Genomic DNA, 12,507 nt, shown 5'->3' on the forward strand with positions numbered 1-12,507 from the left:
AATAGTTATAATATAATAATATAATCTTAATAATATAATATTAATAACAATAATGATAAACAAGTATTATTACAACAATACACAATAACCAATGTTTTATTATTAACAGTTCTTATGATGCAGAATGATATATAAGATATTATTGTTATAATAATTGACGTGTTCATTTCAATGACTTTATACAATTTGGATTAGTTGATTATTGATATGAATCTGTAAATGTAGAGCAGTAAAAAGTACAATATTTACTCTCAGATGTAGGAAATATATGGAAATACTCAATTGAAGTACTTGAGTAAATGTACTGAGTTACTTTCCACTTCTGGATATAAAAATACTTTGCACATTAAAACAGAAACATAATATCAAAGTATGCCTTATGATACATTTTAAATGGTGAGTTGTGGTTTTTATATTTAGCATCTCCAAAATGACAAAATGAGATATAAATATGAAGTCACTTCCTCTCTGCTGTTTGCATTACTGTGAACATGAATCATAACTATCTTTGGAACAAATGTTGAGTCATTTTCTTATTATGTAATTCAACAACCTCGATGTTCCCAAAGCCGTCAACTCTTTTCTCCTCAAAACTCTCCAACCTGAACCTCGCAGCACATTTAAAATGCACTGAAAACTGTTAGAAACAGAACGATGACACGTCATGCATTTCTGCTCTTAATATACTCTATTATATAGATTATATTATTATATCATATATCATATATCACATATAATATACTCTATATATATTATTTTATTTCAGACTCGTAAGTCCATGTAATAACAAACAGAACAACAACAATATACAAAATACAATACACTACAATACAAGGACACAGTTATAATCATTAGTTAAAAAGTCACTCGTGGATAAAAACATACAGACACTTGTTCCAATGCTTCCAGAGACAAGAAAAATACCTTGTATCACTCTGTGTTGGCTTGGTCAAGGCTTTTATAATTACATTTTCGGATTCATCCAGTCGACATTTAAATTTGTACATGAAAATCCTCAAAACAGCATGAAGAGTGGGAGCTGTACCTGCACCACAGGTGTGCTGTATAGAGGGGAGTACAGTAGGCTCTAAAGAGAGCAGTTTAACATCTTCTGTGCACATTAAAAAAATATTTATTTATAGCAAGTTGGCAAACTTTTTGGCTCAGGGGCCACGATGAGTTTTAAAATGTGACAAACGGGCCGGTATCAGATGGATGGAGAGTGTTTGTGTCAAGTAAAATAAATTAAAAGTAAAAGCCATTTAACTAAAAAGTAAATAAAACTTACATTTAACTTCAGTGGGAACAGCGTTGTTGGGAACAGTGTTGTTGGGAACAGAATTGGTGGTAACAGGATAGGTGGGAACAGTGTTGGTGAGAACAGGATTGGTGGGAACAGTGTTGGTGGGAACAGTGTTGTTGGGAACAGCGTTGGTGGGACAGCATTGGTGGGAACAGTGTTGGTGAGAACAGTGTTGTTAGGAACAGGATTGGTGGGAACAGTGTTGGTGGGAACAGCGTTGGTGGGAACAGTGTTGTTGGGAACAGTGTTGGTGCGAACAGTGTTGTTGGGAACATGATTTGTGGGGACAATGTTGTTGGGAACAGGATTGGTGGGAACAGTGTTGATGGGAACAGTGTTGTTGTGAACAGTATTGGTGGCAACAGTGTTGTTGGGAACAGTGTTGGTGGGAACAGGAATAGTGGGAACAGTGTTGGTGGGAACAGTGTTGTTGGGAACATGATTTGTGGGGACAATGTTGTTGGGAACAGGATTGGTGGGAACAGTGTTGGTGGGAACAGGATTGGTGGGAACAGTGTTGTTGGGAACAGTGTTGGTGGGAACAGTGTTGTTGGGAACATGATTTGTGGGGACAATGTTGTTGGGAACAGGATTGGTGGGAACAGTGTTGATGGGAACAGTGTTGTTGTGAACAGTATTGGTGGCAACAGTGTTGTTGGGAACAGTGTTGGTGGGAACAGGATTGGTGGGAACAGTGTTGGTGGGAACAGGATTGGTGGGAACAGTGTTGGTGGGAACAGGATTGGTGGGAACAGTGTTGGTGGGAAAAGTGTTGTTGGGAACATGATTTGTGGGGACAGTGTTGTTGGGAACATGATTTGTGGGGACAGTGTTGTTGGGAACATGATTTGTGGGGACAGTGTTGTTGGGAACATGATTTGTGGGGACAGTGTTGTTGGCAACAGGATTGGTGGGAACAGTGTTGGTGGGAACAGGATTGGTGGGAACAGTGTTGGTGGGAACAGGATTGGTGGGAACAGTGTTGGTGGGAACAGGATTGGTGGGAACAGCATTGGTGGGAACAGTAAGATGGTGATGGAGAAGAAGATGAGGAAGATGAGGTAGATGATAATGAGGAAGATGATGATGAGGACGATGATGATGAGGAAGATGATGATGAGGAAGATGATAATGAGGACGATGATGTGAGGAAGATTATAGGGAGGAAGATGATGGTAAGGAAGATGATGGAGAGGAAGATGATGATGAGGAAGATGATGATGAAGAATATGATGGTGAGGAAGATAGTGGTGAGGAAGATGATGGTAAGGAAGATGATGGAGAGGAAGATGATGATGAAGAAGATGATAGTGAGGAAGATGATGTGAGGAAGAGTGAGTGGAGGTCTGAGGAGATGAAGATCATTTAATGTCTCTGACAGGTTTTTCAGGATTAGTTTTTGTTCTTTATTTTGCAACTATTTATTTATGATATATAACAAAGGATTTTGATATTTGTGATTCATTCTCATTACATTCAGACAATGAAGTGAAATTATTTTTATTAATATGTGAGCTCTCTTGTTGTTGGTGTTGTTGTTTGTGAGTTGTTTGTATTGTGAGACGTGAAGATGGAAACGCTGTCGTGATGTCGTTGTTAAATATGAATGTTCATAAAACAGGAAGCAGAGCTGTTGATGTTCTCTCTGCGGTTTCCTGTTTGCTCTGCAGAAACAGCAGCAAGAAGTGTGAGAGGCATTTTAGTGCATGTGATTGACCTTTTAGTGCATGTGAGTGATTGTGATTGACCTTTTAGTGCATGTGAGTGCATGTGATTGCCTTTTAGTGCATGTGAGTGCCTTTTACTGCATGTGAGTGCTTTTTAGTTCATGTGAGCATGCCTTTTAGTGCATATTAGTGCATGTGAGCATACCTTTTAGTGCATGTTAGTGCATGTGACCGTACCTTTTAGTGCACGTGAGCGTACCTTTTAGTGCATGTTACCTTGCACGTACCTTTTAGTGCATGTGAGTGCATGTGAGCGTGCCTTTTAGTGCATGTGAGCGTACCTTTTAGTGCATGTTATTGTGCTTTTTAGTGCATGTTAGTGCATGTTATTGTGCCTTTTAGTGCATGTGAGCAGTGTTATAAATGTAACGACACATGGGCATAGCTGTTAGGAAGGCAAATATGAATGTATGTCAGTTTGAATGAAAGTTGAATGTCATGACCTGCATTACATCTGCACTGGATTTATGAGTTTCCTGAATGCATTTCTAAATAATGCCTTAATGAGTATATGTAGTATATGTATTTATTTTGAAAGCAATTTAGAATATTTAGGTAATAGGTTCAGGTTTTATAGAACAGCCTTGTTTTTTATCACATAATTCACAATCCAAAAGTGCTGGTGTAGCGCCCTGAAATATGTTATTTCATGTGTCTAACTGATTTAATACGACTGTCTCCATTTCTAATAATTTACTTTAAATGTGTGTTTAAGTTAATTCATATGTTGTTATTCCATATGTTGTTATTCCAGTGCATTCCAGTATGTGTAGAGGTACATTGCTTACCTCTACACATACTGACTGTGAAGGGAAAACAGTATTGCATTGACCCTGTAGAAGAGAGCGTTGTCTCTTTAAGAGATGAGTAGGAGGACGTGCAGTGTGCAGGCTGAAGACCAAAACGTGTGCTTGTGTTTAATCTGGATTTGTTTTAATAAAAGCTCTCCCCTGGGTGAAAACACTTTGTATATCTCTTTTCTTTTTGGTGTCATTTTCCTATCTAAAAAGCACCAAAGGGTCAACAACATCAATGCTGAGCCCAAATGAAATACTAATATGAGGCTTTATTATTTCCAATAAGTCACGATTCACATAGTGTTTCTGAGATAAAATAATCCTTTATTAGTGTGCGGGAATAATAAAGGATTATCTTATCTTGTCCCCATCTTTAAATAACATCCATTCAAATATCGTGACACAACTTCACTCAATTAACCAAAGAAGCCCAAAAGACATTAAACAACATCTGAAAACATCCTCCTGCAGCTTGGATATTCTACCAACACACTTATTTCACACTGCATGACCACTGATCTTTTACAAATTGTAAACACATCTCTTCTCTCAGGTGTGAGTCATAGTTGCGTCAGCCAATCAGCGTTGAGAATCAACGTTGAGAAGCTCCGCCCGTCACCACCGCCGTCTTGTCGTTGCTGAATCAAACTGATGCTGCTACGCCAGAAGTATCGCTTGTAGCGGCCGTCATTCAGACGATGTTGTAGGACTACGGATAATATAATGAACCCAGACACCATGGACACCATGTTCCGACGTATAAGTATAAAGCAGAACTAGTGGTTATTTCCATGGTGCATAAAGGAAACGGTATCCGTTTTCTGCAGATAAGCCAGACGCAGTTCCTGGAGGAGTCGGTGAAATTCACCGAGCTGTGTGCGGCTACGGATGGTGTTATGAACCCAGACATGAGGGCGTTTCATGTTCCGACATGTTTGGGACTTCCACAAGAAGTATAAAGCAGAAATAAGGGTTATTTATTCCATGGTCGATCGCGAAAATGAAAGCTCCTTTCACGGAGAGAAGCGACCGTGATAAGCCACGCCCCCCTTGTCGCGTTTAGTGTGAACACCCTCGTTTCACTCGCGCAAGTAAACTGAAGCGGTAAGCGCGATGCGACAAATCGTTTCGCGTTTGGTGTGAACACAGCATTAGTGTTACTGGATCTCAGTGCTGCATTCGACACGGTTGATCATGACATACTACTAGACAGACTGAAAGTCTGGGTAGGACTCTCTGGCGCAGCACTTAACTGGTTTGAATCCTACTTGAAGGACCGACAATACTTTGTGTCGGTAGCTAATTACACATCAGAGCTGACTAGGATGACATGTGGTGTTCCCCAAGGCTCAATACTGGGGCCTCTTCTGTTCAACATCTACATGCTTCCACTGGCTCAGATTATGAAAAACAACAAAGTGTGTTATCATAATTATGCAGATGACACACAAATCTACATAACTATATCACCAGGGGACTATAGTCCCATACAAGGACTGGCTAAATGCATTGAAGAAATCAATAACTGGATGTGCCAGAATTTTCTTCAATTAAATCAAGATAAAACAGAAGTAATTGTTTTTGGTCCTAAGGATGAACGATTGAAAGTGAGCGCTCAGCTTCAATCACTGATGTTAAAAACCTCAAACCAAGCTAGAAATGAAGGTGTAGTTATGGATTCAGACCTCAAGCTGAACAGCCATATCAAGACAATTACAAAATCAGCCTACTATCACCTGAAGAATATATCAAGGGTTAGAGGACTTATGTCTCAACAGGATTTGGAGAAACTTGTCCATGCATTTATCTTCAGTAGACTTGACTACTGTAACGGTGTGTTCACAGGCCTCTGTAAAAAGTCAATCAGAAAGCTGCAGCTGATTCAGAACGCTGCAGCTCGAGTCCTCACTAAGACCAGGAAAGTGGATCACATCACTCCAGTTCTGAGGTCTTTGCACTGGCTCCCTGTCAAACAAAGAATTGACTTTAAAATCCTGCTGCTGGTTTATAAAGCACTGAATGGTTTAGGGCCTAAGTATGTTTGTGATCTGCTGCTACCTTATGAACCATCCCGGCCCCTCGGGTCAACTGGGACGGGTCTACTTTCTGTTCCAAGAGTCAGAACTAAACATGGAGAAGCAGCGTTCAGATTTTCTGCTCCACATATCTGGAACAAGGTCCCTGAAAGCTGCAGGTCTGCTGAGACCCTCATAGACCCTCAGCTCCTTCAAGTCCACATTGAAGACTTTTCTGTTTGCTGCTGCCTTTAACTGAACCAGATTCAATTACTGCATCTCATTACTGCATTGTATTTCTTAAACTGCACTGCAACTTTTATTCAATTTTAATTTTTTATTTAGCTTTTTAACTTTTTTAATGTTTTTTTTAACTGTTTAATGGTTTTATGTGAAGCACTTTGAATCGACTTGTTGTTGAAATGTGCTACACAAATAAACTTGCCTCTCCTATGGACATATGCAAACCTACGCCCTGGGTTCATATTCACCTTGTATTCATATATATATTCACTTTGTATTCATATATATATTCACTTTGTATTCATATATATATATATATTCACTTTATATCCATACATATATTCACTTTATATCCATATATATATTCACTTTATATCCATATATATATTCACTTCAGTTCTGTCTCCGCGTGGGTTGTTCCACCTGTCAGTCATCCGTCATCCTGCGGTTTGGATCTACGACCTGATTGGCTGCTGGAAACTCTTCTGCCTCACTGTTTCCACAGGAAGTGGTCACAGACGCTCTGTCTCAAAGCCTGCTGGGACAGGATGTGTGTGTGTGTGTGTGTGTGTGTGTGTGTGTGTGTGTGTGTGTGTGTGTGTGTGTGTGTGTGTGTGTGTGTGTGTGGGCGGGCGGGGCTGAGGTGAGGTCATCAGGTGTGAGAACCCTAAATATAAACCGTATTGTTCCTCTGTGGTAAATATGTCATATCCCATATGTGCAGCTGCTCAAAGATCTCACTCTATTTTAAAGTGTGCTTTATAGATCATTATTATTATTATATTTATTGTTGTTGTTACCAGGAGGGTAATATCTTGTTCATATTGTGCTCTTGTTACACTCAGCTCAGTATTCATGCTCATGAAAGTATATTTTTCATGTACTTCTGAGACTCTTTCTGTTAGGATGAAACAATGAATATAATTATGATTAATATAATAATGATTACTATAATAATGATTCATATAATAATTAAAATAATGATTAATATGATAATGTGTTCAGAGTCCTGAAGAGGTTTTTATGGACAGTCTAGACTGTCTGGCTGTAAGCCACTTCACCACCGTGCAGCCCCTCACAGCAAGAGGGGCCTGGGTTTGGCCCCTCATCCAGAGTTCTGTCTTCTCCTGGTTCCATTAGTCTGGTTGTCCATATATATATATATATATATATATATATATGTATATATATATATATATATATATATACATATACATATATACATGTACTGTATATATTATTCAGGTATAAACAACCATCGTGTTCCTGATGTTCACGTGATTCATGAAGGAACCTTGCAGTTATATTATTCATATTCATGAGCCACAGTTCACCTGTAATGACCTCAGTGTTTAAATAATAGGAATCATCATCATCATCATCATCATCATCATCATCATCCTGCGCATGATGAAGGCAGAGTCTGACCTGCTGTGACCTCACCACTCTGTGGAGACGTTAACGCTGACGGAGGAATCACTCGTGTTTGCTTTGGTTTTCTGCAGCTGCAGTCAGCGGCAGGAAGTCAGCGGCAGGAAGTCAGCGGCAGGATGTGCATGAGGTGATGAAGATTAAGATGAAGAAGAAGAAGGTCATGATGTGACAAACATCCGTCGGCAGACGAGAAAAAGAACCACGATGTTTCCAACACGTGTGACGGAAACCAGACGCAGGAACTCCAGGAACTGAAAACGATTAAAACATATTAATACATATAATATACATATATATATACATATATTTATATATATGTATATATATATATATGTATGTGTGTAATATATATATATATATATATATATATATATATATATATGTATATATATATATATATACACACATATTTATATATATGTATATATGTATGTATATATATATATATATGTGTGTGTGTGTGTACATGGGCAACTGTGGCTCACTGGTGAGCAGGGTCGTCCTTCAATCAGAGGATTGGTGGTTCGATCCCCGGCTCGGCTAGCCCATGTCGATGTGTCCTTGAGCAAGACACTTAACCCTACATGTCTCCGGTAGCTGTTCTACGGTGTATGAATGGTTGATAATGATATGGCTCCTTCATGGTTGCTCCTCTCATCAGTGGGTGAATGATGTCATGTAGTGTTAAAGTGCTTTGAGTGGTCAAAAGACTAGAAAAGAGATGTATGGGACCATTTATATATAACAATTGCTGTAATCACATCATGATTCTGGGATGTTTTTATTATGTATATATATATTATAAATATACATACTATATATATATATATATATATTATTTATATATATATTATAAATATACATTATATATATATATTATGTATATATACATAATATATACGTAATATATATTATGTACATAATATGTTGTATATATTATATACATTTATATGTTGGCCACATGAGGTTCGTTCCAGAGTAGCTAGTCCTGTGCTGAATCCATCACCAGCTATTGCCGTGCAATGCATGCTGGGTAGATTTGTGTCCGACTTGCTCTGACGTCATGCACATGTGGTCAACGATAATCTCCACGTGTGCACGTCAGAGCAAGTCAGACACAAATCTACCCAGCATGCATTGCACGCCGATCGCCGGTGATCGATTCTGATCAGGACCGGCTCATCTCCAACGAACCTAATTACATTCCAGGTGAGGCGCAGATCTTTGGAACGAGCCTATGCGGGTCACATGGCGATGCTCTGCTGGACTCTGAGGTAAATGGACCTGTACATCTCTTTTCTAGTCTTCTGACCACTCAAAGCGCTTTAACACTACATGACATCATTCACCCATTCACACCCTGATGAGAGGAGCTACCATGAAAGTGCCACATCAGATTATCTAACATTCAATCACCATAGAACAGCTACGGGAGACATGTAGGCTTAAGTGTCTTGCTCAAGGACACATTGACATGGACTAGAGGAGTTGGGGATTGAACCGCCGATCCTTTGATTGAGGTTCAACCCTGCTCACCACTGAGCCACAGCCAATCCAGGTCTGGTTCCAGGAGGCTCTGCAGGCTGCAGGCTCCCAGTTGGCTCCTTGATGGGACGACGGCGCCCTCTTCTGAGCCTCCTGAGGAACCGTTCCCCTCAAACCCCTTAGTCCTGAATAAAGTCCTGAATGAAGCAGTCGTTTGAGAAGTAAAACCCTTGAAGCAGATCTGCTTCTGGCATTTGTGCTTCAGCCATTTTGAAATAACTTTATTTAACTTTTTATTTATCCAGGAGGGACATCTGTGATCTCTCTTCTTGGGGGATCGCTTGGGGGATTTTAAGAAATCTTAAAATCATGACACATGTCACGTAAAAGAGATAACAGAACCAACAAATGGCTTCTGATGCGCCTCATCTTCACGGAGACCTGGATCCATGGCGGCCCAGAAACCTGGGTCCATGGCGGTCCAGGATCGAGCTTCAGGACTCTGTTTCCATGACGCTGGTGTCACGATGCACAACGTTTTCAACGTGTCGAGGGTTAAATGTGAAGCTCTTATCTGTCTGAGCAGTAAACTGTTTCTGCTGCTGCTGTTTATATTAATTATGATGACAATTTAAAAAGCTTGTCACGAAGCAAGCCGCACGGCCGTGACTGATGAGGAGACACAAGCAAGTAGTTAACAAAAGGTTTATTAACTCAGGCTAACAGTGTTGTGTGGAGGCAGTACCTTCAGCAGTGGAGTGTAGATGAGAGGAAAGTGTGTAATGTTGTGTAGTGTTGTGTAGAAACAAACCATAATCTTTAACAAAGAGATAACGGGTGCCTCAGGATGGAGAGAGGCCAGCTGAGACCAGCGGGCCTTGAACAGCAGCACACGAGGCCCAGGTGTTATCAGTGCTGCCAATGAACTCAGGTGTCTCCACTCTCCTGACGACCCTCTGCCACGCCCACCTGCTCCTCCTGCACCTCCCACATGGATAACAGCAGAGAGGGTCGTCATAATTGTCTTCAGGAATGTTTTCCTAGTTTTGTTTCGTCCATTCGTGTGTTGTCTTGTGTTGTAAACGACAGGAAACGACCTGCGAACCATTAAAGAATTCAGACATGAGAGGAGTGATGTGTTCTTGCTGGACGTCCTTCCTGATGCTTTATCGTGTTTTTATTGCATAGTGTGTAAAGAAAGAGGTGACTGTGCTGAGTAAAGGGCAACTTGTTTTAAATACGGGCGTTGCTGGTTGGAGGGAGGGGCGGACTGGGGGAAACAAGTGGCCTGGGAGTTACTACAAAGAAATCACATCATATGTGTTTTTTAATAACATTTGGCTCCACCAATTTGCCTGGATGGACACATGCAGGCGCCCTTTATGCTGTCGTCACAGGAAACTTTCAGATGACCCCTCTGCGACCCCTCATATAGGCTTTATAGACAGGTAGAACCAGCAGTGGACATGATATCAAGACAATCGTCTTAATATATTGTTTATTAACAATAAACATAAAAACATATCGCCATATAATTGTATTCTAACAATAAACACTATAATAAACATGTGCTTTATTAATTATATTCATTAAAAAAGGAGACAACGTCCACGTCCTGGACCACGGCTGGTTGACAGGAGCCATGAGAGCTGCCAGACGGGCTTCTGATGAAGCACCTGGAGCTCCACCATGCTGAAGCAGGCGATGACGACTACACATGGTCCAGAGGGCCAAACAAAACACACCAGCTCCTCTCAACACCAGCCCAGAGAAGGTGCTGGAGACTCAGCAGCACCGGCAGCCAGACGGTCAGTGTGCCGGTCACAACCCTGCCTCCTGCAACCCTCAACCCTCCACCTGAGCTGCTCCCCAGGAGGAGTCACTGAGCCGAGATGCATTGGAGAAGCTGGTGACGGAGATCCTGGAGAAGCAGCAGCAACAACAACAGCAGCAGCAGAAGAAGAAGAAGAAGATGACAAGGAACTGTTTAGCCTGCGGTCAGCCAAAGTTGTGTTATCTTGCTGACGGTTCCTCTGTTCATTTCTTCTATCAATCTAAAACTGTGAAGTATTTCTAATGCTCCACCAAGGTCTTTGAGGCCTACGCAGGCGAAGGCCTCAAAGACCCCCGTATGCATGCTTTACAAATGCAGTATCATTATTATTGAGGTAGTTGTTAGTTCTGCTAACATTCTGGAGCTCATCATTTGAACCAAACACTGACTAGCAACATTCAAACCATGAGTGTGAATAAAGATCACGATCAGTAGTGTTACATGCTGGGTGTGGAACCATGAGTGTGAGTACAGATCGCAAGGAGTACTATAAATTTCAGTCAGTGATTGTCAAATTTAACTATTAGAGTACCTTTAACGTGTTCTGTGAAGCATAGAAGTAGTCGGGGGCCGTGATGTCCCCCATGGCCAGTCCGCCCATGGTTGGAGGACAGCTCACCATTTGGATAACTTTTCCTCATCAAGGTCTTCAGATCATCCTTGACCACAATTGAAGTTGATTGCATACATTTTGTAGGAGGAGTTTGTTCATTTACAACTTTTTTCGATTCACTACATCATACATTTTGCTAACGTTTGATGACATTGATCCAATAATGACCCACAGCGAATATGGTATCAATCAGACAGAGCGTGTAGGGGGAGTTTGCAATAATGTGTTTTTCACAAAATTCAAAATGGCGTAAAGCCTAAGTAGGTGGAGCTTGATGCTCTTTATTACTTCTTTTGTAGAGCAGACCCAACCGGACATGTGTGCCAAATTTCAAGTCAATCGGTCATTGATTTGGACACACCCTCAAACAAACACTCTAGGGGGGCGCTATAGAGCAATTTCTTTATACACAAATGCGAGACCCCTAAAATATCACATTTTTCACCAGTCCTGATATGCATGTACATTTTGGCAAGTTTTGGGATATGATAGAAATGGCAATTAAATTGCATAAAAATAAACATAAACATGACAGTTTCAATAGGGCCTTCGCTGGCTAGACGTTGCCGGTATTCTGACCCTAAATATCACAATCTAAATTGATATACATTGCACTGTTGAAGCATGGACCTGGAACATAACAGGTGAGGGGAGATGGTGGCGTGACAAGTAAATCAGCCAAACTGCTGTCAGTGACCTGGACAGCATTCTGAAGCCGGAGCTGTTTCTCCTGACCAGGATGTAAAGATGTTAAAAGTTGTTGAATATGCAAACGCATATTTAATGAACATGTTAGACTAAGACAGGATTTTCACATTGCTGGAGACATTCAAGTCCACTTGATGGTGCTGTTGTTCAATAAGAGAAGGAGCATTGTGGGTAAATGTTCAGCGAGGAGCTGTCAGGTTTTTATACAGAGTTGTGGTGTTTCCTGTCACTGTGGGCCTCACAGCACAGTAGTACACTGCAGAGTCTGTCACTGCAGCAGAGGAGATCTCCATCAGGATTCGCTTTTGATCCACTTCAATCTTCAGTCCAGGGATCGGACTATTCAAT

Source organism: Taurulus bubalis (assembly GCF_910589615.1).
Source record: "Taurulus bubalis genome assembly, chromosome: 1".
In the NCBI taxonomy this organism is placed as follows: domain Eukaryota; kingdom Metazoa; phylum Chordata; class Actinopteri; order Perciformes; family Cottidae; genus Taurulus; species Taurulus bubalis.